This window comes from Triturus cristatus, chromosome 7, assembly GCF_964204655.1.
Source record: "Triturus cristatus chromosome 7, aTriCri1.1, whole genome shotgun sequence".
Lineage (NCBI taxonomy): Eukaryota > Metazoa > Chordata > Amphibia > Caudata > Salamandridae > Triturus > Triturus cristatus.
Window position 1 is genome coordinate 154,859,376 of NC_140590.1, and position 26,624 is coordinate 154,885,999.

Sequence of the window (26,624 nt, forward strand, 5' to 3'; positions counted from 1 at the left end):
TGCTAATGTTTAGTAATAGTAATGTTGGTGTTTATTTTACATCGGGCTTTGCTCCGTGGAGGGTCTCTGCTGTTTTCCTGCTCCTTTCCGCGGCTGGGCTTTGCTCCGCCCATCACCTGGCTATGACGACTGGGGAAACTGACGGGCCGGGCTTGGCTTCGCTTCGCCAGGTCATTGAACTACAGGCCCCAAGATCCCTCGGGGCAGGACGCCCTGAACACTACGCGCCAGGCGACGCACAAAGCCTCGTCTGGGGCAGACCCCCTTGCTGTTGGTGTTTATTTTACATCGGGCTTTGCTCCTTGGAGGGTCTCTGCTTTTTTCCTGCTCTTTTCTGCGGCTGGGCTTTGCTCCGCCCATCACCTTGCTGCGACGACTGGGGAAACTGACAGGCCGGGCTTGGCTTCGCTTCGCCAGGTCTTTGAACTACAGGCCCCAAGATCCCTCGGGACAGGACGCCCTGAACACTACGCGCCAGGCGGCGCATAAAGCCTCGTCTGGGGCAGACCCCCTTGCCGTTGGTGTTTATTTTACATCGGGCTTTGCTCCGTGGAGGGTCTCTGCTGTTTTCCTGCTCCTTTCCGCGGCTGGGCTTTGCTCCGCCCATCACCTGGCTACGACGACTGGGGAAACTGACGGGCCGGGCTTGGCTTCGCTTTGCCAGGTCTTTGAACTACAGGCCCCAAGATCCCTCGGGGCAGGACGCCCTGAACACTATGCGCCAGGCGGCGCATAAAGCCTCGTCTGGGGCAGACCCCCTTGCTGTTGGTGTTTATTTTACATCGGGCTTTGCTCCGTGGAGGGTCTCTGCTGTTTTCCTGCTCCTTTCCGCGGCTGGGCTTTGCTCCGCCCATCACCTGGTTACGACGACTGGGGAAACTGACGGGCCGGGCTTGGCTTGGCTTCGCCAGGTCTTTGAGCTGCAGGCCCCAAGATCCCTCGGGGCAGGACGCCCTGAACACTACGCGCCAGGCTGCGCATAAAGCCTCGTCTGGGTCAGACCCCCTTGCTGTTGGTGTTTATTTTACATCGGGCTTTGCTCCGTGGAGGGTCTCTGCTGTTTTCCTGCTCCTTTCCGCGGCTGGGCTTTGCTCCGCCCATCACCTGGCTATGACGACTGGGGAAACTGACGGGCCGGGCTTGGCTTCGCTTCGCCAGGTCATTGAACTACAGGCCCCAAGATCCCTCGGGGCAGGACGCCCTGAACACTACGCGCCAGGCGACGCACAAAGCCTCGTCTGGGGCAGACCCCCTTGCTGTTGGTGTTTATTTTACATCGGGCTTTGCTCCTTGGAGGGTCTCTGCTGTTTTCCTGCTCCTTTCTGCGGCTGGGCTTTGCTCCACCCATCACCTTGCTGCGACGACTGGGGAAACTGACAGGCCGGGCTTGGCTTCGCTTCGCCAGGTCTTTGAACTACAGGCCCCAAGATCCCTCGGGACAGGACGCCCTGAACACTACGCGCCAGGCGGCGCATAAAGCCTCGTCTGGGTCAGACCCCCTTGCTGTTGGTGTTTATTTTACATCGGGCTTTGCTCCGTAGAGGGTCTCTGCTGTTTTCCTGCTCCTTTCCGCGGCTGGGCTTTGCTCCGCCCATCACCTGGCTATGACGACTGGGGAAACTGACAGGCCAGGCTTGGCTTGGCTTCGCCAGGTCTTTGAACTACAGGCCCCAAGATCCCTCGGGGCAGGACGCCCTGAACACTACGCTCCAGGCTGCGCATAAAGCCTCGTCTGGGGCAGACCCCCTTGCCGTTGGTGTTTATTTTACATCGGGCTTTGCTCCGTGGAGGGTCTCTGCTGTTTTCCTGCTCCTTTCCGCGGCTGGGCTTTGCTCCGCCCATCACCTGGCTACGACGACTGGGGAAACTGATGGGCCGGGCTTGGCTTCGCTTTGCCAGGTCTTTGAACTACAGGCCCCAAGATCCCTCGGGGCAGGACGCCCTGAACACTACGCGCCAGGCGGCGCATAAAGCCTCGTCTGGGGCAGACCCCCTTGCTGTTGGTGTTTATTTTACATCGGGCTTTGCTCCGTGGAGGGTCTCTGCTGTTTTCCTGCTCCTTTCCGCGGCTGGGCTTTGCTCCGCCCATCACCTGGTTACGACGACTGGGGAAACTGACGGGCCGGGCTTGGCTTGGCTTGGCTTCGCCAGGTCTTTGAGCTGCAGGCCCCAAGATCCCTCGGGGCAGGACGCCCTGAACACTACGCGCCAGGCGGCGCATAAAGCTACGCCTGGGCCTTCGTCTCGCGAGGACGGGCGTGGGACGCGCCGGGCTAAGCCCGGTCAAAGGGCGGGCCGTCTGTGGCCGTCAGGGACCGAGGGAGGCCGGGCTGGGCCACCCCCCTAACCTCTAAATGTACAGTAAGACGTTTCATGCTAATGAGTCAATGCTAACCGATTGTAGTTTATTATCTCTTGGCAAGTATATTGGTGTGTATTATACTAAATGGCAGGGAAAGGGAAGCGTACAGGGGTGGGTGGGACAGTAACCGGTACCTTAGACCAGTTTATAACTAGGGCTGTTTCGGTCCTAGAACATGAAATTGCTATAACTGAGCGGCGTCTTTCCACCGAGCCATTGTATGTCAAACGTTCATCTATTGGATCATTAGCAGCAGTAAAATCCCCTATCAGGCCAGTAGGGCATGGTATCAGTGATCCGTTCCCGCATGGGGATGTTGAGGCTAGCCCTATTATTTTACAGGATAGTATGAAGAACATGGAGGCCTTTGGTGAGGCTGCCTCAGAAATCGAGGGTTCTTTAAGATGCGAAGCAGCCTATCCCCAGACAAGGGCTAGTAAAAAAGTAAAAAGATCTACTAACCCGAAGAGGAAAAGAGGAGGGGATACCCAAAGTGGGAGGCAGTCGAAAATACCTAAAATTTTGAACATTATATCCAAAGTGCCTGGTGTTTCACTAGTTGATGATCGTCTGGTTCTGGACGAGGCAAATAAATGTCTTTCTGATCAATCACAATTAAGAGAAATGATCCCCCAGATTGAACAGGTGGTGCGATCATTAATACTCCCCCTCTTAGAAAGGGTAAAACTGGTTATTGAAAGAATTGAACGCCTAGAACAAACGATCTTTAATAACTTTTGCTCATTAAAAAATGTTATAAAATTAGCAACAAAAGACAGAGCAAAATCTAACTCTACGCCTTCTGACACATCCACGATTCCTGCACCTATTTCCACTGTTGATCCTGGTGTTATAACTAAGGTTATTTTAGGAACTGATCCACAAAAGGTTTTAGCTAAAGCCAACCAAATCAATCCAAGGGCAGGCCAAAGAAGAAATGAATCTGGGGGTAACAAGGGAGTGAGAGAAGACGTAAATAGAGAGAACCATGATAAATCCATTAAATCTTCCATGGCACATATTCATCTTCCTCCAGACTCCCTTCCTTATGTTGCCGTACTAACTGGTGTCCCCGAGATAAAAGGTGGCAAATCTGAATCCTATCAAGAACTTGAAAATAAAGTGACATTCTGGTTAAACAAGAACAGACCAATTCCCAGCAACATGAATGGGAAGATCTTATTCGTTAGAAGGGTCAGCTGGGTTGGATCTAGACCAAAAGATGTTTTGGGTGAATCCATTATTGTCAATTTTAAAGATAGGCGCATAGCGCGCTTTATCTGTGATTGTGCATTCCCCGGGGACTGGTCGGGGATTGCGGTGCATGATTTAAGCTATTTTTATAATCTAGCCCCTAAGCCAGATGGAAGAACTAGACAGGACTGCGTAGGGAGAGGAAAAAATTCTGGGCGTATCATTGTCCCCTCTGACTATCACAATGGTTTGTGTAATCTAGATGACCTGGACTGACCGGAGATAGAAGGGCTGAATTTAATAGTTTCTAGGGACGCCACTGCAGATGGAGATGCGCTCATGGGTGGAGCAGATGTAGCCCAATCTGCACAACCCAGGACGTCTAATTTACAAAGGGTCCCAAATTTAAATCTGAACAGGGAGAATCAGAGGCAATATGAAGCAAGCTCTAATATTACCCATCAGGCTAAAAAGTTAGGATCAGGGGTGGGCACATTGATCTCTTGGAACGTTGCTGGCCTGAAGGTAAAAATGGAATCTCCCAAATGGGTCGAATTTATTGGTAATTTCGATGTCTGCCTTTTTCAGGAGACTTGGTCCTGTGAGTCACAGCTCTTGCTGGGATATTTGAATTTTCATGTTCCAGCAACAAAGGGACCCAAAGGGTGCCCTATGGGTGGCCTAACAACTAGTGGGCACGACAAGATTTATTTTCGACGGCTAGTGAGATATCAACGGGGTCTCCTGACATTCAACTAGTCAGGTTATCTCTGGGACCCTTGGGCGATTTGGATATATATAATCTGTATCTTAGGGGGACCAAGGGGACAAGGTCACGGGTCCTGGCTAATTTGGATTCCCTTATAGACCAGCACTTGAGTGAGAGGGGAGTGATCGTCGCGGGGGATTTGAATGTAACTTTTGAACCCCTTCTGGATCCAGACTCTGACTGGGGTCTTGATCCTGAGGAAGATCAGTTTTGGGGTATACCTGGACTTGACCTCGAACCAATTAAAAGGTGGTCAGAGGCTGGGGTCCAGGTCAATGCTCTCTGCTATGAGAGAGGACTGAGGGCATTGAACGGCAGGACGCCGGGTGACAAGACAGGGGCCAATACATTTGATAATGGTCGGTATAAAAGTAGGATTGATTATGTGCTTTGTAGTATGAAGTTATGGCAATTTGTAAAAGATATGGTGGTCGAATTAAGAGTCGAGAGCGATCATAATCCTATATGTGTAACGCACTGGTGGTGGAAGAGTGGTCAAATAGAAGAAGAGGTGACGGAATTTAAGCCACCTGAAGTTGTCCCCTCTAATGACATGCGTAGGCTCAAGTGGCGTGAGGTTAAGACTAACGATAAGGCCACTGCTAATATTGATAATGAGTTAGCCAAAGTTACATTGGAACTCGAAGGTGCTATGGCCATTGAGGCAGGTAGTGTACTAGCCACTGGATTTCATGAAACCTTTTTCGAGGGAATACGTTGGCATTTTCTGAAACCAGTAAGAAAAGGCAAAAAGGCACCATCTAAGCGGTTACGATGGTATGATGGTGATTGTCGGAGAGCCAGAGCTGACTTGGCTGCAGCCCTTTCTAGTGGATATTATGATCGCGTCCGAAAGGCTAGACAAACATGCAAAAAATGTGTAGGGCAGGCTAAAAAGAAATGGGATGAGCTCTATTGGCTAGATTTGAAGGGAGCAAGCAATGCCAGGGATGCAAGATTATTTTGGAATATCATTAAGTGGGATAGATGAGGTCTGCCTGATAGACCCTCAAACCATGTTACTCAAGAGGAATGGTTAAAATATTTTAAACCGCAATGTGCATGTAATTTTAAATCCAATCCCACTTGGGAGACAACTTATGTTTTCTATTCCCAAGGTCCTTTTAGTAGCGAAGATGCCTTAATGGCTTTGGGATCTGTAGCTAGTGGGCGAGCTCCGGGACCAGATGGGGTCCCACCTGATGTCTTTCTCCACAACAAAGTCTGTTGGAGCAAGTATATCACACTATTGGCAAATGCTGTGGCCGAAGGTGCGCCAGTCCCTAAATCATGGGTGGGTGCAGTTATAATTCCAGTGTTTAAGAAGGGAGACAAGGCACTACCAGGTAACTACAGGCCAATTAGCCTGATAGACACAATCCAGAAGGTCATAGGGAGGATGGTCTTGAACCAGATTTTAGAGTGGACTGAAGTCAATAAGATCTTGTCCCCTTTCCAAGCTGGCTTTCGTAAGTTAATTAGTACAGTGGATCAGGTTTTTCGATTTGTTCAACTTCATTGGAAGGTAGTTACCTTGGGAAAAGGCAGTCTCTATGCCGCTTTCGTGGACTTAAGAGCTGCCTTTGATCTTGTGCTTCGGCCACGGTTTTGGGCAGTGTTAGAAAAGTTAGGGCTTCCCGCAGAAACTTTGACCCTGGTAATGAGGCTACATGAGACTAACTTTGCTAAAATACAGTGGGGAGGCCCTGGAGATGTTACTCCTGAGTTCCCGGTAGAGCGTGGTGTGCACCAAGGTTGCACCATGGCCCCCACACTCTTTTCATTATATATTAACGGGATAGTAGAATGTATGCTTAGCGTCAATACAGATGCCCCAAAGTTGGCCGGAGTTATTACTCCGATATTGATGTTTGCGGATGATACGCTTATCGTATCAAAAACACAGAGTGGCCTGCAAAGAGCTCTGCTAGTGCTTGAAGATTTTTGCCTTGGTCATGGTCTGGAGGTGAACGTGGCTAAAATGAAACTCATGGCTTTTAACCCACATCCACGCTATAGAGGGAAAAAGTTTTTTATGAACGGGCAAGCGTTAGAAATGGTTAATAACTTTGTTTATCTAGGTATGCACGTAGCAAAAGACAATAAATGGAGTAAGCATATAGAGATGGCTGCCCTGAAATTCAGACAAATATCGGGAGCCCTAACTAGGGAGCATAAAATATCTTTTACTAAACCAATAAAACCAGTGCTCCAAGTCTATGAGGCCAAGGCCCTAAGTTCTGCGTTGTATGGGGCAGAGCTATGGGGGTTTGACCAGCTGACATCTTTAACTGTAGTTTTTCGTAGCATAACTGGTCTTCCCCAAAGTACCCCTTTGGTACCTTTAAGATACGAACTAGGTAGGAAGGCCATTATGGATATAGCTAAACTGCGTCCGGTTTTATACTGTTGGAGGCTCTGGACCACTCTGGAGCTCTTCCCTTACGCCAAAGTCTAATGGATGTTATAAAATTAGATGTGTTCCATAAGATCGGATGATTGAGAAACCTCCATGAGACCTTGATTGACCTGGGTATGGAGGGGCTGAGGAGTGACCCAGCGGCTGCTCTGTTCCCTTCAAAGAAATCCTTGAAAAAACGAGTTGCATATCACGTATGGAGCAGAGCAAATTCCTCTGGGATGACCGGTTGTTATCTGGAGGTAAAAACTATACCTGCTCTAGAACCGTACTGGGACTTGGTTACCAAACCTGGAGATAGGAAACTTTATTTTCAGTTCAGAGCTGGTTCTTTACCACTTAGGTCTCTCACAGGAAGATGGTCTAGTGCATGCGAGGAAATATGTCCCGCTTGTGGGCTACAAGCAGAATCAACCGCCCATTTCCTCTTTGTTTGCCCTGTATTTTCTACCCCAAGACGAGTCTGGTTGACTCCAATGTGCAAGACTCTAGGCACTAGGAGCAGTGCTGTTGCACTAAGAATCTTACGCACAAGCACTTTACCAATTATCTCTATAGCATTAGCTACATTTTTGGGGTGGGCATGGATCTTAAGGAAAAAAGCCGCCAAGTAAACATCTGAAGTACTCTTATTAAAACATATAAATAATAGGATGTGGGTTTTCTTTTTTAATTGATATTCTTTTACTTTGTAGTAGATGTAGTTGATTCTTAACTATGTAGATTTTATTTCTGTAGTCTTTTCGACTTGTTCAATGCTCTTTTTAAGTATTTATTGATGGATTTTAATAATTGTATTGGGCACCAGATGTAATGACCTGTTCTATGTTTGTGTCTTTTATGATCTTTCAAAATCGAAAAAAGACTTATGATGATGATGATGATGGTAATAGTAATGGGTACTGAAGCACTAAGGAGTGTGATATTGTGGGAGCGTTATGAGGTCAAAGAAGCAAAGCTCCCAAATCTTTTCCTGGATTGACTGGGCCCAACATCAATAGCACCAGCAGTAGGCAACACTCCCCCCGCCCCAATTTCATGCATATTCTACGCATAAATAAAACACACCACACAAATTTTGTTTGGGTAAGAACTGCTGCAGGTTTATTACATACACCGTTATGTAATATGGTGGGTTATCTTATGGGCGATCCAAGGGCAGGCAACCATCTGGGCCACCTGCCCGCCTGATGAGTCAAGCAGCACTGGGGCGAACCCCATCTGTGCTGTCCCTTCGGTGATCCTCTTCGCGGATCACGGTCCCTTATTAATCACGCCCCTTTCAGGGCGGAGCGTAGCAAGGCAAGCCCCCGGTTGTTCAGGCCCACAACCACCCGAAGGACTAACAGGGCGCTTACACGGTTTTCCAGGAACCTCCCATGAGGCTCCTGGGCTCTGGCACCCCCTATGGTGCCGCGCAGAGGTACCCTTCGGTACCCATTTGCTTCCAGATCACCCTGTAACTCCGCTTACAACAAAAAAGAACAACATTACAACATTCTATGCCTCCCTCGCTGCTTCCACGCCGGGTAAGCGGTAGGGTGGGAGACGGCGTGTCCAGGGCGCCAAAGAGGAAGGCCAGTGGGTGGGGGAGGCCTACATACCCCCCCTGTTCCTCGCGCCCCGGAAATGACACGCCCTGCGTGCTGCAGCCCCTGGCTGCCAGAGTAGGGGGACGCCTCCCCGAGGGGTCCCCACACTTGGAAGAAGGGGGGTGGGCTGGTGGCTTGCTAGCACTAGAGGCCCGCCCTCCAAGGGCACCTTGCGGGCAACAGGGCAGCCGCATAGGACCAGCAGTAGGCAACACTCCCCACCCCCCCACAATAGCATACATGTTCAACGCATAAATAAAACACACCACACAATTTTTGTTTGGATAAGAACTGCTGCAGGGTTATTACATACACCGTTATGTAATATGGTGGGTTATCTTACAGGCGATCCAAAGGCAGGCAACCATCTGGGCCACCTGCCCGCCTGATGAGCCAAGCAACACTGGGGCGAACCCCATCTGTGCTGCCCCTTCGGTGATCCTCTTCCCGGATCACGGTCCCTTATTACTCACGCCCCTTTCAGGGCTGAGCGTAGCAAGGAAAGCCCCCGGTTGTTCAGGCCCACAACCGCCCGAAGGACTAATGGGGCGCCGACATGGTTTTCCAGGAACCTCCCATGAGGCTCCTGGGCTCTGGCACCCCCTATGGTGCTACGCAGAGGTACCCTTCGGTACCTATTTGCTTCCAGATCGCCCTGTAACTCCGCCACAGCTCTGGAGGCGGCCACCATCGCCGCCTGAGCGCCCCACCAAAACAGCTATAGTCTTGCCCTCTAACTCTCCTGTCTAGAGCCTCCTGCAAATCTAGATGAAAGAGAACGTTCCTACTGGTTAGCGATGCCCCAGCTATATCCCAATAGCCCTGGACGTTAGCTTGGATCAGCTAGTGTCTGATGAACAAACATGCTTTATGCCTGTGAAGTTGTGCCAAGCACTATTTACCTCACGCAGCAAAGCTCAACTGCGTCACCTGACTCAGCCCCATCCCACTCTGGGCGGGACAGTTTCAGACACCCTGCCACACGATGCCCCACCTATTTGCTGATCACACTGGCAGCCGCCCCTCTAGCACCGTGTGTGACTGGACACATGTGTCTTCCATCCCTGGGACAGCAGCTCACATGTTAGAAGACCGATCCAACCCCTGCTTGCCAACTAGGCTGTACAGGCGAGGGGGATATGCTTAACCCTGGCATGGTCCCTTGCTAAATCCATGTGCATAGGAATGTCCATAACAGGCGTATGAGACAATGAGCACGACTGCCCTGCCGGACCTTGCCCTGCATCCCTTATTCCTTATGGGAATTTCGAACGCTCAGCTCCCTCTGGTGAAGCCCCCTAGGCATACCCACTCAGAGAATCTGTCTGATTCGATACAGGGCACACTGTCTGTAATCCAGTGCCTATTACTTGATGTGGGAGGTGCCACACACTGCCTAGCTTATGGGAACCTAAAAGAGCACCCTATATTCCCCAGGGCGTACCTCTAGATGGGACTGGCTCAACCCAGCTGGGGTGCCAGAGACACCCCTCTTTACTGGTTTATTGCCACTCAGCACCCTTGTGGTGGCAGCTCAGTGTATTTTGTAAAGCGTGCATGCCCTAGGGTCACGGAGCCGCTGACTATCCAGTGTATGTCACCCACTCACTGATAATTGTCTATCTCTAACTGCCCTTACATGGATTGAATGGTTGCTCGATGCTACCCATGGACTGCAGACTAATGCTCCAACCCAGTTTGACACCAGAACTGAGGGGAAACCCAAGTAGTGACCATGCCTTTCGTGGTACATCTACCCCAGCACTTGACTATCCATGTGATCGGAACCTCAGTCCCAAAAGATGCCCCTTCTGTTGTCTGGTTCTAGCCCCCAGAAGTATAACCCGGGCGTGGGGGGGCAGACAAGTCTGTGGAACCAGGGGGAAAGTTATGTGCAAATACCTGCCCTTTTCTCAATTTGGGACGCCAAAAGGTCGATAATACCCAGTCGCCGTTTTGCACTAATGCAGTGTTACCAAACATAACTGTGCCGCAGCACACTGTTAGCTGACAACTATCACCACCAGCCTGCTGCCCAGGTAGAAGCACGGGTGAATATGTCTTAACAGAAGCTACCCGATACCGACCCTCGGCTGCAGGGGGACGCATGCACTGTGTACATGGTACCTAATTCTGTATGGTGCCCGCAGGTGTTCCCCCATAGGGCCCTCGTAGTCAATAGCACAATGCCGTTGCAGTACTTAATGGTGCCTCTTTTTGCAATGAAGTTTCCTGAGTACGTATAACATTAGACTTTCCCACCCTTGGGCTGGTAACCGGTGGGAAAGGCAGACTATATTTTGTGGCTTCTGACATTGCCTCCGGATATATACTACAAAACCACAGTACCTACAACACACCCATACCCTGGGCTTTACCAATGCTTGTTAGTTGTATAAGCTAACTGAAGCCACAATTCTGGCTTCCTGGCGTAGCCTATTGAAAATGCTTCCATACTGAACTGGTGGGACTGTCACCCTAACGAGCTGAACATTGCTTAAATGTCTCCCTTCGTTGGATAGCAAGCTCTACCGCAACTGGGACCATTGCACTAATCAACTTCCGCAACAGCCTGACAGGTCACCTGCACGTGACCCAGGTGCCGACAGCGGAAAGCGGGGGCCCTTTGGAAATGGAATACGGCGCACAATCCCCGCGTTGGAAACAAAATTGACCTTGCTGAACTGCGAACGGAGCCCATGCGGAGAAAAAGTAACTATCCTTTACAAAACAGAGCCTGTTCGTAACTTTTGTCCATATTGGGACACTGGATGAACTATGAGTGACATTTAAAGGACTATAACTGACACTTTCTTGCGAGCAAAATAAACAATGTTGATGAGGGAGACATATTGATATCAGTACTAAACCCCATTAGACCAACGAGAAACTTTGAGACCACCAAGGTTTAAGGCGCCTTAGTGTGCCTTACCGGGCTGAGGGGCGCCTTGAGCGTACACATGTTACATAACCCTTGGTGGCACAGCGACCTTGTCGGGCGAGCGGTGAAGTCTTCACTCAATGCAATAAAACCAAACCGATTGCTCCAGGGCACGGCCCCCACAGCGCCCCCCAGACGACCTGGGACCAGCCGAAGGTTGTACCGTGCTCTTGGGGGGTTAAATCTCAGCACTTAATCCACCACGCGCGTGAGAAATGACACAAGTTAGCATCGTGCAAACTTGCAATCTTGCAAAACATATACGTAATATGTAACGGGTATTGCGCTAAGTGCTCCCCAACAGTGCAGTAAGATAACATGAGTCACAATTCCGCCTTCGCTGTGTAGCATATTGAACATGCCTCCATTCAGAACTGGTGGGACTGTCACCTTAACGTCTTGAACATTGCATGGATTGTCTCCCTACGCTGAGTAGTAAGCTTAACCCCTTGAGTGCCCGCCCCTTTCCCCGCCCTGTGCCGGCCGTTGCATTAGCGGGCGGGGTTTATGACAAGCTGGTCTCGTCATGGGCACAGCGCAACCGCGGCCCATGACGAGACCAGCTCGTCATGGGCACTCAAGAGGTTAACCGCAATTGGGATCATTCCACTAATCAACTTCCGCAACCCAGACAGATCACCTGCATGTAAGCCAGGTATCGAAAGCGGGATCCCTTTGGAAACGGAATAGTGGCACACAATCCCTGCGTTGGAGACAAAATTGACCTCGTTGTACTGCAAAAGAGGCACATGCGGAGACAAACTAACTATCCATAGCAAAACAGAGCCTGTCCGTAACTTTTGCCTATGTAGGGGCAAAAGATTAAACATGCTATTATCACTGACCAAGTCTGTGATGTCATCTTCGCTACCTCTGTCATATTTCTCATAATTCGCCATATATGAATGACACCGCACTCTCATCCTGTGCTTTGTGTGATCTTGGCCCACTTTGGTGTGAGCAGAGCCCCGTGAAGTGTACTTGGGTTCTAGGCCGATAATGCACAAGTATTAGGTGAGAAAGATGAAACCATGCATGCCGAGCCCCGGCCAGAACCGACAACCATTTTACCCTTTGTCATCAATAGCACATTCATCAACAAGACATTGCGAAGGGCCACATGCTTAACTCCTGGTGGCCAAAGGACCTTGCTGGTCAAGCGGCGAAACCTTCGCGCAATGCAATAATACGAAACAGACTTCTCACAGTGCTCGCCACCCAGGCGCCAAGCAGGACACCGAGGTTTACACCGAACATCCCAACTCCAAAGAAAAGGCACCACAAACCCAAATCTCCTGCGTGAGTCACTCACCGAGGCACCGCGGCACCCCCTGTAGAACAGGTAAAATGTGTGTAAAACCAGCCAAAGCCAGACAAAACCATTAGAAGCAGTATCTGAGGCATTGTAGAGACGTATCAGATACTAGACAACAGAATGCCAAGCGACTGAAGAGGCATATCAACTGTAACAGCTCCAAGTGGTGCAAAGGCTCTTGCTATAAGAGGGAACCTCAAATAAGTTACTTTCTTTACCTGCCTTCGCATAATCTTCAGTCATGTGACCATGGCTTGGCTCAATATCATCGACAGAATGCCAAGTGACTTGGAATAGAGGTCTCAAGCCTTATTGTCAATTACTTACACTGTCAGTAACCTTCCTAACAGTGGGCATGTAAGAACTGCACTGTCTCACTTAAAGCCGCTCCAGGCAGGTGCCCCCAATAATTAGGCCCAGGGCAGCTGGTAGTACTACAGCATATGCTGTAGAATATTAGTAAATGCACTCCTGACCTCAAGCCTTCAAGGTGCTGTGTTCCTACAGCGTCAGAGCCCCCCACACGTGCAGGGGAAGGCTGCGCCTTGCCCGGTATTTAGCCGCTATATCATTGCATCCCTATCTTTACTACCAAGGAGCACTGCATCTGCAGCATCCCCATCTGTTGGCTTAGTCAATGCCTATTAGTCGCATACGATAAATAAGCCCCAATTATAGCTTTGTTGCATAGCCAACCCAGTGCTAGCGGCCCCTACCCATAGCTGCCAAGATTTCAGATTGCTATGTGTGACATTTTCATCATCCGAGTGCAACTATGAGTGACATTTAAAAGAAAATGAAATTACCTTTATTGCTAGCAAAATCAAACTCTGAAGGTGAGGGAGACATACCGATATCCGTAATTACACCGCACAATGCTCCAGCCGAGCCGCAAAACCCAGTAACATCACCCACTAAAGCTTGACACTTGGGCAAGAGTGGCGATTCAGTTTATTCCAGGCCCCCAAGGCTATAGGAATGGCCTGGGCAGCCCAACAGAATATAGTGTATATTCAATAAATCACCGCCTGCTGTTGTGGTCATCTCTAAATCGGCAAACAACGCTGACTGGTGGCATGCTGTCACAAGCGCTGGTGTTGATAATTAAGTAAAAGTGCCACGCACCAGGGACCACCCTGTCCAATCTAGCACAGGTAAACTGTCACTTAGTCAAGCGTGCAGGCCACAGTAAAGTGCCCAGTCGTAAGTTTCCATACGAGACAGGCAGTAAAACCGGGGGTAACGTAGGCCTACGCGAAGGGGGAAGGTAACTATATCGCCTACAACCCTTCCAGAGGATACCCATTAAACAATGCTCGCATCTGCCTCAACAAAAGTAGCATATAGCATGTAAAGAACCCTACAGGCTACAGTAACTCGATGCCACGGTGCCCGTTTTCCACTCGGATAGACGGACATACCACTAATCCGACCAGTGCCACCACCCCGCGGGTACAGAGGCAGGCCCACGGCCCTTCCGAGGGTGCCGAAATGACACTAGCGCGAAAGGAGAAATAACACAAACCACGGGACAGTGCCACCCGGTGGCGAAAACACCTCATTGCACACTGAAATATACATGGATACATGGACTAACAATAGGTGTATTCTGTACATAAGCCTCCTGTGTTGTTGTGTTTGTTCACAGGCTCCGGCACTCTATTAGCAGATGCAGTCCCTGGTCAAATTTTCCTGCCCCTCATATGCACAGCCACCAGCCACGCCAGCCATACAAAAAACACAATGCAAAATCAACCGGGCACTATCAAGAGCAAGGAACACTGCCCCAGTGACACCCGAGCCTGAGTGCCCCCTCTCGCTCAGACCAAGCTTTGCCAACATTGGCTGCTGTATGTATCCCGCTAGACGCGCGTGGGCTCACCAAGGGGTGCACCGGAAGAGCTCTCCCCACCCCGCAAGATGTGTGCGTCCTGCATGTGGGCCAAGCCCACTGTCCATGTGCTGTCACTGTGTTTTCCCAACCACCCGCGCAGCCACGCGCGAGGCACGACGAGCGGACAGATTGACCCAGGCACATCCGAACTCAGGGATGCAAAACCAATCAGTATGGGCTGAAACCCACTCTGCCGCGCTACACTTCAAGATTGCCTCCCTGCCTAGAAAATACATTGTACGTCAAATCCCGTAAGTCTGTCCAGTGTCAGCTACTCTGGAACCGCCAAGCTCCGACAGGTGCAACATAATCTTGCCTGGGTTCCTCTCCAACAAACTTTGAATCCCTCCGTGTCCACAACACAGCAGCCAGGGCTTGTCCATAACCCCGCTCGCATATGGGGGCAGCCACCTCGCCGCGCGGCTACGATACCCCCAATACTATTGCCCATCAAAGGTGGCCGGCTCAATAGTCGCCGCCTCCCCACCACAGGAGTGCAAACCTCCACTTGACCAGCATGCACACCATCAATGTGTGCGTGCTAATAAACCCATGCCACACCCATCGTGTCCATCACCCTCAACCAGAAAAACGCTATCAAACGTTGTGCCACATCCAACAATGCCTCCCGCTCGACCGTGCATGCCTCAACGGCACTGCGGCCCCACGGCCCCGAGCGCAGCCCAAACGAGACGAGGGGAAGTCCCACAACCCACAGCCAACCAGGCAGGCCGCGGTCCCAAAACCCGGACATCGCGCGTCCGCGACACCAGTGGGGGTCCACGCCCAAGACCGGGCCGACTCGGGGGGCCAAGCATGACCCGGCTGCGTATCCACAAAACACGACCCAGCCCAGCCGGGACACATCTACTGATCAGATGGCGATGCTAGGGGCGCGTCCCTGGTAATCTGGGGAAGTCCTAGTACAAACCATCACAGACTTAGGGGTGAGTGTCACTATGCGTTCCTGGCCACATGGTACCATCCATTGTCCCCCTTCGTTGCCTGGCTGCTTAACCGCTACCAAGCGGTGCCGTGGGGATAGACAACAATGCAGACACTTACATTACAATGCCTCCCAATTCGACAGCATAGCCTCTGCGGCCCCCCGTCAAGGCATGAGCCACCAGATACCCTCCTCATGGGACACCAGCTCCGCCTCAGCAGTCCGCCGAGGCCTCCCACAAACACATCGGACCCGGGCCCAAGTACAAGTATCTCTCCTGTCCCATCGCAGGCAGAACCAGAGTCAATCCGGCAGCCACAATCCCAGGGCGGCCTCAACTCCCGCATACCATCGGACCCGAAAACCAGGCATTCTCAACCACCTGATCGACAACAAGGGGCCTGTCCGGCCCAGACAAAGGTCGCCCCCTGGCCTCTTCAGGCCTGCACTTCCCCACTAATTCGATGACGCGACGAGGACAACCCCAGGGAACCTGCTCAGACGGCGTTGTCCGTGCCCAGCTTGCACACACGCTAGACTGAGCCAGGAGCTGCTGCCCCTCGTAAAGAGGGCACCGGAAGCCAGGTAAGACCTGCACCTACTTGCAAGGAAGCCATCGTTAGAGCTCACAACGTTTCGACAGTTCCCCATGTTACCGCAACGATGTCCGTGGTAGCGGGGGCACGTCCCTCCAACATGGCAACCAACACGAGGGCATGTGATTCTCTTTAAGGACACCGGCACCCTATTTAATATGGGCAGTCGGAGCCCTAGCGGCAACAATCCCACGAACACGCCAGTCTGAAAAACAACTCGGGACGCTCCAAACACGCCCCACGCTTGACATGTGTCCAACTGCAAGATCACAATTGTAACACCTGGTGGCGGTAGCCGGGGTATCTAGCACCAAAGACCGTGCAAAGAAGCGATAATAACTGCTCACCCAAAAAACCCCGTCTCGAATCCAAACGCGACGCAGAAACAAGAGACGACCTGCAGACGGCGTGTTCAGGGCGCCAAAGAGGAAGGCTAGTTGGTGGGGAAGGCCTATATACCCCCCCGTTCCTCGCGCCCCGGAAATGACGCGCCCTGCGCGCCGCAGCCCCTGGCTGCCAGAGTAGGGGGACTCCTCCCCGAGGGGTCCCCACACTTGAAAGAAGGGGGGTGGGCTGGTGCCTTGCTGGTACTGGAGGCCCGCACTCCAAGGGCAGCCGCATACATGACTTGGGGGAGCAATCGACCCGCCGGGGATGGGAGGAAGGGGAATGGAGTAGGAAGAGAAAGAAGAAACAATGTCTTCTTCTGTTCAGTGTTGCCATTGGGCTATTTCACGCAAAAATTCCCATTTGTGCGGGAAATACCTCTGCTGGAGGGTTGCAAAAATGTGGGCTTTATTTTCGCATTTGTGTGCTAAATTTGTGAATGGGGCGGCGCTGTCAGGGAAAACATTCCTCATGCCCGTACACAGTTTGGCAGGGCTGTAAATCATTGATAGCGCAAAAGTCCTGCTTATGATGGCCCTGCCTAATGCTGCTGGCCTGTTCCCACAGTGTCTAGACCAATGTTGTCAAGAGGGACAGGCCTGTTATTCATATCTTTTATGATTGGCCAGGCCGTGGTCTGGGCGGGGCTGCGAGGCACGCTCACTCCACGTGGAAATCTGGATCGGAGCCTGCTGGCCCTCAGAGAAGGATGTGCAGCAACGAGGGCTCTTCTGGCATTGTTAGATGCGGGCAGGTTTCCAGCGATCTTACTAAAATGTGTGTTTCCATCACAATTCAAAATTATTAACAAGATGAGCATCATTGTGCTTTTCGCATTTTTTGCCAAAATTGTAGCGTTCATTTAAATGTATTTAAAGATTGTTTTGTATTATGGACAAAATTGCATTTTACAGCCTTTCCTTTCCCTCTCATTTTACCAAGCAAGGTTATTGCAGGGTTCACCTGAGAAAATCCTCTAACTAAAGAAAAACCTCAAACTGTCTTTTTAGAAAATAAGCAGAGGTTTGTCATTAGCCATATAGCCTTACATGTTACCTCTGACTTTGAACGTGCAGCAAATGTTACCACATATAAACCAAATGTGAAGGCATCTTTATTCTTCTACACCTTATAAACTCCAGCATGATTATGTTGGAGTGCTGCAGGGCCCATGCTCTAATTTTAAACACAGTCATGCACACTCATGTACTTGCAACCAATCCCCCCGGAAGAAACATTACCAAAGTGGGGAACATGCTGCGGTTGCCACAGGCTTCGCAGTGCGTTACTATGCAATGGCTGTGCTAAATCAGTGCATTCATGCTGCTGCTGCTGGGGTCTCCCACCTCATGCCAGGAGCTTCTGTTCTTTAAGTAAAGTTCTGTCCAACTGAGATGGAGAAGTCCTCTGACAGAGGTGACTCACAGCAGGAAAACAGGATGGAAGGAGCCACAGGCCTTGTGAAAATGGTACCACCTCTGAGACAGCTGTTGCGTGGTCTCAGCTCCTTACCAAAGAGCAAGCTGAGCCCAGCCCGCCGCAGCACTAGGGGTGAGCGGAATTTGCGTAGTCGCGCTGTGCAAAGCTCCGCGAAATGGTTAAAAATCTCCGCGAGCACGCAGAAATTCCACGAACATGCGGAATTGCTTGTTCGCGATGCTTTTTTCCTGTTCGCGAATGCTGTTTGCGTGCTCGGGGGGCAATATCTTGCGAACACGCATTTTGAGAACGCAAACAGGCAAAAAATTCGGCGAAGCTGCGGAACGCAGAATTTTGGGCAATTCCGCATTCTCAGTGGAACGCAAAATTACCCAAATTCCGCAAATTCCGCGAGCGGAACGGAATTTAGCTCCCAGGCCTACGCAGCACGCATATACACAAAAAGACCTGCCTCATACACCTATCTTAGTTTTAAGCTCAGAGAGCAATCGGTACTTTCTACTCAACGTGCTGGCTATTGTACAATTTGTTGCCTATTAGCCGTTATTGCTAAAGATCAGTTGCTACGGAGTACTGATGTCTCGGGCTATAAAAATGCCTGAAAACTAGGTGAATTTGAAAAAAAGTTCCCCTAGAAACCTATGAATCCCCCCACCACTATGTGTGAGGAGAAAAAGGAAAGGCAGGGAAAGGAGAAAACAACAGTCTCACAGTCAACAGCACCATCAAAGATTGATGTCCGTTCCAACGCCTCAAAAAAAAAGAAGTGCACAAAAAATGAGGATGGTAGTGCCTCGTGTACGTAACCCCCACGAGGTGTAAGCGGACAGGTACTCGTCCGTTACCTCACCTTCTCATCATCGGCAACCACCATCCAAAGGGAAAAATGAAAAGTGACAAAACAGGTCTAGCATCTATTCTAATACCTATTGTGAAATGAACTAATAATCTAAACTGTGTCTGTGTGCAGGAAAAGAAGGAAAGAAAGGGGTGTCGACCCTAAGACTAGGGAGAATGAGTCTGATCAGGACCCTAAGTGCTCCCAGTTAAAACCGGGCAGACCCACACTAGCTAAATGAGACTTTTTATTCAATGCTGTGTGGCTGTCCCCTAAAAACCGACATGTTTCGTTGCCTGTATGGATTGGCGGCAACTTCTTCAGGGCTAGGGTCGACTAGCCTCTCTGCTTTACTTGTGCTGACCAATGTGATATCTGTCAGGACCTAGGGGAAACATAAAATAGACACGTACAAATTCAGCTGAACACCCCAGTTGCTCACGTGCAGGGAAAACATACATTCAATCAGGCAGTGAACATAATGCCTGCATCATTTCAACCAGACATATTTACCGTAAAGGTTGCTCACTTACAGCATACCTAACCCCACGAAACTCGAGGGTCTGTGCTACCTCAGATGCTTCTGAGTTGCTTGCCCGCAACCTGCGGATTCATATATCTAAAATGCATAAGAAGGCAGAGAATTAGCACCTTACGTATCAATATTGCGCAAGATATACACGTATGTTTAGTACCATCTGTATTGTAATGGCCGGCTACTCAAGGTCCTCTCTGTACCCCGTCTAACTGCCTTACTTGTGTCATTTGTTTCCAGGTGCCTGATCTCATATGTGGCTGACCCCATAAATACTGCATTTCGCTCCCCAATGTATTCTTAGTTCTACCTCTATATCTTCTTAGGTGTTATATCTGGGTATGTTTGGTATACACTCCGAGAGGGCTCTCCTATTACCCCACCCCATTGTCGAAAGTCGAGGACATAGGATATGTTACCTGACCTCTATCAGGGACTCCGAGTATCTATCTTTACCTTTCTTTGTGTACCAGTCCACCGCCCGTAGCCCACTCTAGATCTCACCTCATCAGTGTCACGTTTCGAGTTCTGTCAAACCTCCCTCGCGGGCTCTATGTCCCGTGCCTGTTTAAATACTCCGCGCACGTTGATTATACTCCTGCGCGGCCCTGGTTGGAAAGCTGTCGCGGCCATGTTGTGTAAACCTGACTTAGCTCCCGTATTGGAGGTAGCCTACGTGATGTCATGGGCATGCGCAGACGCGCATTGAAGGCAGTGGCGGCCATCTTGTGTATCCCGGGACAAGTATACCCGTACTTCAGGATACAAGTGGGGCATAGTAATACTTACATTACTCTACTCGATTGTCTTCGTGAGTAGAAGGTATAGTGACGATAGTATATACACTATGCTAGTTCACATACTGTGTTACCTATGCCATCACACCCCATGAATGGTCCTGTGAGATGTACTCGGATTGTTGCATCAGGGGTCCAAGAGTTACCCTCTCCGACCTACCACTGTGTGTATACTTAATTATCTAGACCCTGAGATTCATGGATACGGTTACAGTGTGATGTAAATATTAATTTGTAACCTGATTCCATTCTATACAGTCATTAAGGCCCTGTCGGTCTACTCCCTCCTGGTAGATCCATCGTGCCTCCTTCGTTGTTAGTCTGGCATTGATGTTATAGCTGTCACCCCAAACCCGTTCCAGTACTACCCAACGTAATTCGCGAGGACCATGTCTTGCCGTCATAAAGTGCTGGACCAACTTTGTGGTTAATTTACCCATCCGGATAGTGCTAAGGTGTTCTTGTACACGGACCTTCACTTTTCGCGTGGTCAATCCAATATAGTGAAGGCCGCATGGACATGTCAGTCTGTATATAACGTTGTTAGTGTTACAGTTACTGAACGCATTCAAATACCAGCACTTGCCATTTGCCAAAATGACGCTCTTAGTTGGGGTAGTTAGTTCGCAAACATTACAACCGCCGCATTGATGATGTCCCGATGGAATTCCTGTGGACTTAACCTCACACTTGGGTCGTGAGTGCACCAGGCGATCGCGTAAGCTAGTAGAGCGCTTAAAGGCAAATCGGGGTTGAGGCATGGTCACGGACGGGGTATGGAGTAATGGCCAGTGTTTCCTGATCACTTGTCTAATTTGGGTTGATAAAGGGCCAAATGTGGTGACTACAGGGATACATTCTCCTGAGGTTTTAGGTGTTCTCTCCAGGAGGGCCGCTCGTGGGGTATTAAGGGCACGTTTTTTAGCCTGCTTAATGACCCTAGTAGGATAAGCTCGGGCCTCCAGTTTACATGATAGTGTTTCTGCTTGTTGTACAAAGTCCTCGATGTTAGAACAGTTCCTGCGGTAACGCAGGAATTGACCCCCCGGCAGGTTGTCCCTCAGAGCCCTAGGATGGAAAGATCTGTAGTGAAGGAGGGAGTTCTTGTCGGTGGGTTTCTGATGGACATTGGTGACCAACTTACGGTTCACTGCAGTGATGTCGAGATCCAGATATGTTGCTGTGGTATTGCTAATCGTCCAGGTAAATCTTAGGCACTCATCGAGGCCATTAAGCCACTGAAGAAACCTGTCCAGATCTGCAGCCGAGCCGGTCCATATACAAAGCACATCATCGATGTATCTCTTCCAGAGGGCAATGTTCCTCTGGAAGGGGTTAGTGCAATGGGAAATATAGTTGGTCTCGAATTGGCCCACGTAGATACAAGCCAAGCTGGGGGCAAATGTAGCCCCCATCGATGTACCGGACACTTGTAAATAAAGCTGGTCCTTATAAGCAAAAACATTTTTTGTTAAGGCCAATTCAATGCATTGGAGGACAAAGCTTTGGGGGACATCGTAAAACCATTCGCATGCCCCCAGGGCATGTGCTGCTGCCACCAGCGTTGCTTCCTGGGGGATGCTGGTGTATAACGATTCGATGTCAATTGTAACCAACCGTTGATGTTGGGGGTCAAACACAGTGTCATTCAGGATTTTTAAAACTGATGTAGTGTCCTGAACATAGGAGGGTTGGGTAATTACACATTCCCTCAAAAAGAAATCTGCATATTGGGATAGCGGTTCAAGGACCGATTGGATGCCCGATACTATGGGACGTCCAGGAGGTGGCCTCTGTGCCTTGTGGATTTTTGGGACAATGTAAAACGCAGGGATCCTGGGCCTTTCATTGACCAAAAAATCCGCTTCTTTCACCGTGATCCACTTTTTTTCTTTGGCTTCCGCGACCATGTTGAAAATGGTCGTCTGTAGGTTCTTGGTAGGGTTTCTCATGAGAGGTTGGTAATTATGTCGCACATCCAGCAATCTGGCCACCTCTCGTTCGTAATCCGTAGTGTCCAGCACCACCACCGCGCCCCCCTTGTCGGCGGGTTTGATGGTGATACTTGGATTGTGCTGTAAGGAATGTACTGCTGCCCAATCACGCAGCCAGAGGTGATAGCAGTTCTGAGCTGCAGGCTGCTCAAATCAATTATATTAATGTTGGTTAAGCAGTGGATCAGTCAATTTTTTAACACACAGCCTCGATTGAGCAGCCAGTACAAGTCTTGAAGCACCATCTCCACACCACACCGGCTCTGCTGTAAGTGCAGCTCTGATGGTCACAGTCACTTCCTCGCAGCGCGTAGGTTGTGTCAAGGCACTAAAAATGCATGATTAATGCATTTTAGTGTCGTGATGTGGACCACCACACTAAAATGCGTTAGTCTAACGCTTGATGTATGGCACTTGGCAGGGCTGGAGAGTCATATTGAGTTGTGTGGTGCAACACTCTGGTAAAGAGGGCGCGATTCTCAGACAGAATTTTGAAAGAGAATTGAGGACCTGGATAAATCGCGAAATAAAGACAGGAGTACTGGGGCATTAAAGGGCTCTAGCCAAAGCTTGGCTGTCTGGGATCCTAGCTTGGCTTGTTGACCTGTCCAGCGGCTTGCTGCTGCCCTGCTTGGCCTGAGAGTCTGTATGTGCCCAGTAATTACCAGGGGACACAACAGTGGTAAGCTAACTCGGATGGGTAATTATCTTGCTAGAGAGATCAATGCTTTCTCTAGTCACAGTTTTACCTGCCATAAAGAAGCATAGAGAGTTAATGTGGCTGCCACAAAAAACAACTGGTAGGGTTCCCACTTTTCCCAAGGAAACAAGGAACTTTACGTAAAATGCTCTGTACTCATTCACGTTAGGCTATTCTGCCCTCTTATATACTAATTATCAGTTACAGGTGGTTTAAACAGCTCCAGGGCACATTTTACATTGCTTCCTTGCAATAGTTACTGTTTAAAGTATGCATGGATGAGAGGAACATTTTCCGGCTTCTGGTGATTGTATACCGACTGTGACCTTAAAATACTGGTCATGTCAGTAAAAATCAGGTCAGGCGGCAACCCTTCTTCTTACATGCTGATTTGTATTTCATATAGATTTCATAGTGAGTTTCTGCTTCTGTCAAAGAGATACTGATATTAACAAAAGTTAAAAAATGTCATTCCTTCTAATATAGCTCAGTGAGCTATGAACTGGCATCACACAGCTTCATGCAAACTGCTAGGCATAGGATTAGAGCCTTTTGTTATTTAAAGCTTTTGTTACTCGAAGGTTTCTAAAAAAAGGTTCTTTTGGGTAGCAAAAAATCTTATTAGCACAGGCAAGCACTGCTTTATGGTGTAGACCCCGACTTTGTTTCTCCAGACCAAGGGCTTGTCTCATGTAATGCCTACCAGTTATGGATGATTTGTGGCTCCTATACCTCCTACCCTCATTGCCTTATGTAAAAACTCTGTATATATTGATTTACACATTTGTAGTATTCATTGTCTCTGTATAATAGGTGTGTTTGAGATAAAGCATTTTGACACCCTACAAAAGGAGAAATGGCGCTATAAAAGAAATGAAATAAAAAAGTAAATTAGTAAGTGGTATTTACATCATTGGTGTAATTACTCATACACACGTTCAGCCCTCCATTCCCTCTACAGATTGCTGCTATGAAAGTAAAGCCGACAAATTACCCAGGGACAAATTCAACGCATTGCACTGATGCTGGCCCTGATCCAGCTCAACAGTAGCTGCATGATCCTCTCATTTCCTGCACTGAATAAAGGAAATATGTACAGAAGAAGAGAGAGGAAACTGATGCTGAAGAGGAAAGATGTGACGTGAGGTGTGCAAATGGAGGATTTCAAAAAGATGTTGGGATGGAAGGAGCCTACAGCCATGGCCTCACATGGCCCAGATGGACATGCAAAACTGACCATGAACCAGCTTCCTGCTGCACACATGCAGTACTTCTTCCATATGTAATTGGGATATATGTAACCATCACACTGTGCACTCTACAGAGAGGCCCAGGATTGCATTTGCTTTCATTCTGAACACTCTCAAAGACCCACTGACAGGCACAGTCAGAAACTCGTACTGATTTCAGCCTTAGGGGTCTCAGTCATGCCCATCATAAGTGCCCACCCATAATCTGTACTCACCCAGACACCCAGAGGCGACTCAGTTCACAATACGTACTAAACAAGCCACGTGTTGCATGAACATAAAAATACAGAAACACAAATCTGGAAAAAAACGAATATTCATATGGGTGAAGTAAAGCGTGTGAAATATAAACAGGGACTGCTTTGCTGACATGGATTATTTTAAGATTTTTCCAGGTTTAGTTGAGAAGTCAATCAGTGCTTTTGCCTTTAAAGTTAAGAACGTGACTATAGGGATCCATTTCAAAGGCAGTTTAAGGACCTGTCACTCTTAAAGTCCATAAAGGTGCTGCACAGCCTCGTGAGACTGCCAGGTCAGTGATGGTGTGATACCAGAACAACTGGAAGTAATGGGACTCTGGTCGTACTGTGAGGGCCCTTCCAGTTTGCCAAACCAGTCGTACTGGAATTGCTTTAACCCCAGGCTGGTTTCTTTATACCTATCTCATTGTGTGGTGTTAATCCTCAGAGCTCCACTAAATATAAAATATGCTGCTTTAGGAGCCACATTATTTAAAGAGTTCCGCACTAGGGCTTAATAGTTACAGTCTGCTCCTGTAAAGTTCATTCATCAGTACCAGGTTCAGAGTGCCAGTTAAAAGGTCCTAGAAGGGGCCAGTCTTCGAAATTAGCCATCATTAATAGAATTTGGACATGATTGCAGATGTGCATAGGTGCCCTTTAAAACGCCTCTCATTATACGCAAATTGAACTGAAATTAGATGCATGGTCAGAATGTTTCCTGAAGAATGTTTTTGCATACTTTGAAGGTTGCAACTTTGGGCTGATACTAGTCGGTGTTGGGCTGAATTTGGGATTGAACCTGGACAGCTTTGGGCTTGGGCTGGGTCTCAAAATCTGGCAACACTTCTTCTGTTACGCCTCTGGGTGTGTGATTCTGCTGTGTGTTAACGTCCTCCGTGTAAGGTGTGTGGTAATTGGTGTCTGCCAATCTATCTAGCTGAGCTATTAAAGATCAGTTTTAGCAAGAGCATGTGATTCCCTTTCTCGCTAGCATGTCCCAGTTGGTATGAAACATCTAAGCTTACCACTCCATTCCCTCCTTCCCGCTGTGATCTACTGTATGTTGGCGGCTGCGTGGAAATCGGAGCACAAACAAAAACATTAGAATTATGCAGTGGCTATGGTTGTGAAATCGCTCATTCACTATCACCCACCTTTCCTGGAGTAATGGCTGTATAAGCATTTCTGCTGTGAGGTCTTGTAGCCAAACATCTGGTCATTGCTTTCGACCTTGTTAGATCTGTGATGTGAGACTGACTAACTTGGCAATAGTTATCAGCTCTGCAATGTTACTGCAAAATGGGCCACAATTAGGAAATCATTCTAATATCTTTCTTTGCAGGATTCTGGAATTGTTTGTGCTGGTACTTAGTACTAAGATGTCTGTCTCCAGTAAGGTCTTCTGCTTCTTTTTCTTTGTCTTTTCAGGGGACCAAAGTTTGAGAGTTCGAAAACAAAGATTGCGTGGTTCCGAAAATTCCTGGATTTCGAAGCTTTGATGAGCCTCAGTGTGAAAAATCTGGTTAATGGTTGACTAGGGTGTGAGCCCTCGTCAAGCAGCAGCCACAGTCCTTGTCAGGGTGAAGCATAAGCCAATGCTAAATGAACCTGTGCTCAACCCTCTGATAGCTTGACACAGAGCAGTCAGGCTTTACCTAGAGGCAATGTGTTCAACGTATTTGTGCAACACTTCAAACAGTAATAAAGTGAATAATTCCACACAAAAAGGATCCCACACCAATTTAGAAAAATAAAGTAATTTTGAATAAAAACACAAGACCAAAATGACAAAAACACAATTAGTAGAACCGGAGGTATGCAATTTTACAGATATTAGCAAAACTAGTGCCAAACAGCACAACGTGCCAATTGTGGATATCTGATCGTGCCAGTCTGGGATAAAGTCACAAGTTCAGGACTTAAATCCTGGCTTTTGTAGCATTGCGAGGATCCACATCAAAGTTGCATTGTGCAACTGAAGCGACGCATTGGTCCTGTGATGTAGCACGGCTTAGATGCAGAGGTCTGCATCACGGTCAACAATCATGATGATGGGGCTTGAGATGCGAAGTCCAGCGTCCAGGATGCGGCATGCAGTCAGGGTGATGTGTCGGTTCCGAGGAACTGCAAAGCTGCAATGTAGAGTCTGACATCATCATCGAGGCTTCTGTTGACAAGGAATGCCAGGCCTGTGTGGAGGATGCATTGCACAGCAGCAGCTTCAATGAGGCCGTGATGCAATGTATGTCTTTGCGAAGGGTTCAATTCACACAGCAGCGGAGATGCAACGGTTCTGCTCCGGGTTGCGCTATGCAGCAAAGGAGATATGTCATTCCAATGGATCCATAGAGGCTGATGGAACACCTTAAGCCCACTTTCAAGGGACCAGAACTGGGGTGGCACCACCTAGCAA